General features: G+C 41.1%; 2 pseudogenes; both read left to right on the top strand.

The window, feature by feature from the left end:
• The first annotated feature begins 411 nt into the window (after positions 1 to 411).
• LOC102771272 lies at positions 412 to 1,572 on the top strand (annotated as a pseudogene).
• A 905-nt stretch (positions 1,573 to 2,477) lies between these two features.
• On the top strand, positions 2,478 to 4,767 carry LOC102770989 (annotated as a pseudogene).
• The last annotated feature ends 1,905 nt before the right edge of the window (positions 4,768 to 6,672 follow it).

Genomic DNA, 6,672 nt, shown 5'->3' with positions numbered 1-6,672 from the left:
ATTCTGGTCGAGGGCACATGCCCAAGTTGTGGGCTTGATCCCCAGTGGGGGACGTGCAAGAGGTAGCTGATCAATGATTCTCTCTCATTGATGTTTCTCTCTCTCTCTTTTCATCTCTTAATCAATAAAAAATATATTTAAAAAAAAAATACACATTAAACCGCCTGGTGGGTATGGCTCCGTTATTGAGCTTCAGCCTATGAACTGGGAGGTAATGGTTTGATTCTGGTCAGGGCACATGCCTGGTTGAGGGCTTTATCCCAAGTAGCGGTCATAGGGGAGGTAGCCAATCGATGATTCTCTCTCATCATTGATATTTCTCTCTCCCTCTCCCTTCCTCTCTGAAATAAATTTAAAAAATAATTTTAAAATACGTTAATTATTTTAAAACTGTATTTAGTGCTGTTTAAAATGCAGGCCTCGCTGGTCCTTGTCTGTAAGCTCACTGCAGACTTCTGGGAGGATGCGGACCCTGCAAGGTCAAGCTGGGGGTGGGAGCTTATGGCAAGGATGACTATCAGCCCTGGGTATTGCCTGTAGTGAGGAAGGTGGAGCAGAACATTGCTAAACCACCAGAGTATCTGCAGATCCTGGGCCTCCGGGAGTTCCGGACCCATGCTTCCTGCCTTGCCCTTGGGGAGGACAGCACAGCAATCCCGTAGAAGCGGGTAGGAGGTGTACAGTGCTTGGGGGGAATGGATGCACTTTCTTAGCGTGATGGTACAATGGAACAAACAATGACACACCGGGAGAATCACAATGCTGTGTTTACTGCCGCTAGATTTAGAGACATCCGGTCCTATCACTATTGGGATGCAGCGAAGAGAGGACTTGACCTCCAGGGTTCCCTGAAGGATCTGGAGATGCTCCAGAGTATTCCATCGTTGTCCTCCAGGCCCCTGCATACAACCCACTGGAACCGACCCAACTCCAGAGCAGTGGGGGGAGTTTATCGCCTCCCCCATAAAGCACCGATTTCTTTTTCCCTTCTTTGACTCAGCCTATCAGGGCTTCCCATCTGTAAACCCAGAGAAAGATGCCTGGTCCATTCGCTATTTTGTGTCTGAAGGATTTGAGCTCTTCTGTGCCCAGTCCTTCTCCAAAAACTGGGCTCTACAATGAGCGGTGGGGAATCTGACCGTGTTTGCAAAAGAACCTGACAGCACGCAGAGGACCCTTTCCCCGATGGAGAAGTATGTGCAAATTTCTTGGTCCAATACCCCTGCTCAGGAAGCCTGGATCGTGGTCACTACCTTCTCTAACCCTGAGCTCTTTAGAGAATGAACAGGTAATGTGAAGGCAATGGCTTACCGGATTCTGACCATGAGATCTGAACTCTGGGCACAATTGGAACCTGAAACCATATCATGGAGCAAATTGGAATGTTCAGCTTCATGGGGTTGAAGACCAAGCAGGATGACTATCTGGTCAGTGAAAAGCACATTTATCTGCTGCCAAGTGGTCGAATCAACATGTGTGGCTTAACCACCAAAAACCTAGATTATGTGGCCACCTCCATCCATGATGTAGTCACCAAAATCCAGTAAAGACGTACCACCAAAACCAGCACCACCAAAGCAGCCCTCTCCCACATGTGTTCCCTACTGCACAAATCTAGTATACACCACGGGTTAGAGTTTAACTGTTAGACTATTGCAAGACTGAAAGGCTGCTCTCGTAGTTTTCTCAGATGAAGAGAACATCCCTTGAAAAGAAATGCGGCCTGGATTAGAGCCCTTCTGAAGGCCAGAGCAAATTAAGCTTTCTATTTAAGAAGAATAAAACAGTACTTTGAGCATGAGATGGAGATATCTTGTCCCCTCGCTAGAAGCAAGACTCTTGCCTGTGTCACTTGTGCACTTCTATGTGTTGCTTGACTCTGTACAAAGTCTGGTCCCAAAGATCAAGTTATCTGAAGAGACACATGTAATTGTGGGTGTTGGCTGTGTCATTAAAACATCACCTCTATCAAAAAAAAAGGCAAATAATAATACTACATTACACACACGTGCTGAGGAATAAATCACATTTAATTAGTAACGCCTGTAAAGAATTTAGAACCACAGTGGTGCTTACATTAGATAGGCAATTGGTGATTGTGACACAGGGACCCAGCACACATGGGGACCCACACACTGCACAGCCAAAGGAAGTGCTAAACCATTGCTGCATTTTACTATTATTTTTGTCCCTCTCTTCCTTTTTCATTTTACTGAGCTGAATAAAATGAAATTGAATTCTTTCATGCAACTATTCAAAAAGAAATTGACTACGCATCAAAAGAAGACATGCTGGAGAAGCGCCGAGGCGGGAAGTGTTGCGCAGGCGCTTTTGGCATAGTCAGTAGGAGGTGCGCTCTTGGAGACAGCGACCCAGGCATTTGGGGAGCCACAGAAGTCATATTCCCTTAAACTCTGCTGGGCTCTCCCTGTGGACATGACCCCTTAGCTGGCATTTTGCATCCCAGTTGTTTTGTGATGGAGGCATCTCTGGGGATTCAGGTGGATGAGCCTATGGCTATCTCTCCCCTGCGTGACCGGTTACAGGTGGATGGCTCTTTAAAAAATTATGAGCATGTCGTAACTGGTTTTGCTCAGTGGATAGAGCATCGGCCTGCGGACTGAAAGGTCCCAGGTTCGATTCTGGTCAAGGGCATTATATATATATAAAATATGAGCAGAATTTTAAACTACAAGGTGTTAAAAAAGATATTGATAAGCTTTATAAAGCTGTACCATAGCTCCATAATGTGTTTAAGATAAAGGACAATATTGGAGAAGGCACTTTCAGCTCTGTTTATTTGGCCACAGCACAGTTACAAGTAGGACCTGAAGAGAAAATTGCCCTAAATCTCTTAATTCCAACAAGTCATCCTATCAGAATTGCAGCTGAACTTCAGTGCCTAACAGTGGCGGGGGGATGGGAGGGGACCCGCAGCGGGCAAGACAATGTCATGGCAGTTAAATACTGCTTTAGGAAAAACGATCATGTGGCTATTGCTATGCCATATCTGGAGCATGAATCCTTTTTGGATATCTTGAATTCCCTTTCCTTTCAAGAAGTACGGGAATATATGTTTAATCTATTCAAAGCTTTGAAACGCATTCATCAGTTTGGTATTGTTCATCGTGATATTAAGCCCAGCAATTTTTTATATAATAGGCACCTGACAAAGTATGCCTTGGTAGACTTTGGTTTGGCCCAAGGAACCCATGATTCGGTGCTCATTTGGAGATTCCCAGCTGAGGACGATCAGAAAATAAAGTCCATGTAATCACCAGAAACAAGATTTCATTAGGTGGCTCCGCAGCACCTAGGGAGCTAGATCAGCAGCCTACCACAAGAACTTCTGTTAAAAGGCCCTACACACATGCGCAGATTTAGATTAAACAAGGAAAAGATGGAAAGGATGGCTCTGTAGGCCTTTCTGTCCAGCGCTCTGTTGTTGGAGAAAGAAATTTCAATATACACAGCTCCATTTCACATGAGAGCCCTACAGTGAAACGTATGAAGCAGTCAAAGTCAGTGGATGTATTCTACAGAAAGTTAGCAACAAAAAAGAAGGCTGTTTCTGCCAAAGTTATGAATAGTGGTGTGATGAAGAAAACTACCAGTTCTTGCCCAGTTAGCCTGACCTGTGACTGTTATGCAACAGGTAAAGTTTGCAGTATTTGCCCTTCAAGGGAGTAACAGATTGCCCCTAGGGCAGGTACATCAGGATTCAGAGCACCAGAGGTCTTGACAAAGTGCCCCGATCAAACTACAGCTGTTGACATGTGGTCTGCAGGTGTCATATTTATTTCTTTGCTCAGTGGATGATATCCATCTTATAAATCAAGTGATGATTTAACTGCTTTGGCTCAAATTATGACAATTTGAGGATTGTGAAAACTTTTGGCAAATCAATATTGTGTAGCACAAGACTTGTCCCAGCACAAGACTTGAGAAAACTCTGTGAGAAGCTCAGAGGCTCAGAGGCTAACACTCCCAAATTAACAAATGATATACAAGGACCTGCTTCTCATGACCCAACTTTTTCAGAGAAGACTGACCATAAAGCTGCTCGCCTCATACAAACACCTCAAGCACAGCACTCGGGGAACTTGTGTAAAGGGAACAGAAGTGGCTGTTGGGGGTGTTTGGATGTGCACACTACCGATCTAGAAGGCTGGGACGCGGTACCTGATGAAGCTTATGACCTGCTTGATAGACTTCTGGATCTAAACCCAGCTTCAAGGATAACAGCAGAAGAAGCTTTGCTGCATCCTTTTTTAAAGATCTGAGTTTATGATTACTTAGTTCTTCACTTACTATTTGCTGTTATGGATTGTGAAGTGGGGTAGAAGAGTTCTTTGTAGAGCTGTAAGTTCTTGATTAGAGACCAGGGCAGGATGAATAATTTATTTAAAAATTTTAGTATTTCCTCTCTGAGATATTCTAAAATAAGGATTAAGATTCTTTAAGGTGCTTGGGTTAGTTTTTTGGACAAACAGCATGATCTTTGAGTTGGATCTACCCCAGGAGAATCAGTTTTTTAATTTCCCTTATTACTTGTCATTGACATATGCTGAAGGAGCATAGTACTTGGCAGTTCAAGGTGCAAGTCTGAAAATTGATGGGTGTGTTAGGGATTAAATGGGCTTCTTCATACTATGAGCTTATGTGTACTTTTGGAAAACTCAACCTGGTACTGGTGCTCTCTCCATTCTGTAGGTTAAGACAATTTCCTCCTCAAGGCATATATTATGCCTTTTATGAACACTAAAAGAAGTAATGAGAAAATGTTTAAGGGATATATCACTTAAAATTGAATTTATCTGTTAAAAAAGTATTCTGTGGAAGCATTTATTGTATGAATTGCCTTTTAAAAAAAAAGTTTTCTCCCTTGATTTTTTTGCCTTCTCTATGCCCACCTTACACATTCTTCTTGAAAATTATATGGTGATTTCCACAAAGTTTCTTGGTGCATTGTTAAATATTGTATATGTTTACAGTTAGAAACTTAAAATAATGCATATACTGGTTGTTAAATGGAAGCTATAGGACCAAGGTGAAGACTGATAATCCAACATTATTTTCTTTTTTAAAAAAATTTAAATACTGTTGATTATATATGTCCTCCTTCCCCCTCCCCCCCCAACAACCCCTTCTCGCCCGCACCCACCACCCACCTCAGGCAAAATTATTTTCTTTTTCTCTCAATGTGTATGCCCCTTTTCACCATCTTAGGTGTAATTACATAGGTGCTAAAAGGAAGAGTGAACACAAAGACTATTATGGAGATTTTTCATCTGCCTAGATCTGTCCCAAGCTCTGTATTCTGTTTTGACTAAATTGGTCCTGCTCAAGAGAAGGTTGATTACTGATTATTGACGGGTGGGAAGAGAGATAATGAAGTAGGCAAAGCAAATATGGACCAAAGAGAGAGGTTTATGCATTACTACATTCAAAACTAATATCTATCAATGACAACATATCAAACTTTCTATGGGAAATAACTCAGGATGCAGATGTTTTAAGAAGTTTCCCATCATTAGAAGTCATACAGTATAGAACCAGCTTAGGGCCATATGACATTCATTTTATTTTGAACATTGAAGTTAGTGCATCTACCTACTCTATTTGGTAAGTATAGTATGTATATAAACCATTAGCATTGATCCGCTCTGTTTCATGCTCTAATATTTAAAAAAACTTGTTTTTGAATTTGTATGTTTAAAAAAGTTATCCTTTTATAAAAAAACAAAGAAGACATGCTGATAACAATCAGTGACTAGAATGCACAAGTAGGAAATAAAGCAGAATCAAATGTCATTGGAAAGTTTGGACTGGGGGTCAGAAACAAAGCAGGAAAACAACTCATGAAGTTCTCTGAGACAAACAACTTGTCCATCACAAACACATGCTTCACACAACCAGTCAGCTGTCTGCATGGACATCAGCAGGTGGCCAATATAGAAGGAAATGGACTATGTAATTAGCAGCAGAGATGGAGAAGTTGTAGTCTCTCTCCCAGGTAAGTTTGTAAGGAAATACCCAGTGGATTATTGTGGATTCTGTAACTAACTCTCAAACAGTTCAGACACAGAAAGAAAGTATGTGGTAAAATAATACTAAAGGAATTCTGTATTTTTGGCCAAGTTTGTGAGGAATGGGTATTTATTCTTCTTTGAAAGTTTGGTAGGAATCACCAGTGAAGACATTTGGGCCTGAGCTTTTCTTGGTGGCAGGCTCCAACCTCTTTACTTGGTACAAGTCTATTCAGATGAGCTATTTCTTCTTGAGAGACTTTCAGTAGTTTCTGTCTTTCTAGAAATCTGTCCATTTTTAATCTAATTTGTAGCCATACAGTTGTTCCAAGTATTGCCTTATAATCTTTTTATTTCAGTAATGTCCCCTCTTTCATTCCTTATTTTGGTAGTTGAGTCTCCTTTCTTTTTTTCCTGGCCAGTTTAGCTAAAATTTGTCAAAATTGCTGGTCTTTTTAAAGATCCAACTTTTGGTTTCACTGATTTTTTTTTCCATTTTCTAATTCACTAATATCATAACATTCACATACATAAATCTTTATTTTTTCTTTCTGTCTACTTTGGATTTAGTTTGCTTTTATTTACAGTGTCCTAAAATGAAAGGATTTTAATTTGAGATTTGTTGTTTGCCTAGTGGTGCCAC

Source organism: Myotis davidii, unplaced genomic scaffold, assembly GCF_000327345.1.
Source record: "Myotis davidii unplaced genomic scaffold, ASM32734v1 scaffold4764, whole genome shotgun sequence".
Taxonomy (NCBI): domain Eukaryota; kingdom Metazoa; phylum Chordata; class Mammalia; order Chiroptera; family Vespertilionidae; genus Myotis; species Myotis davidii.
This window is presented reverse-complemented; position numbering and strand designations above follow the sequence as displayed.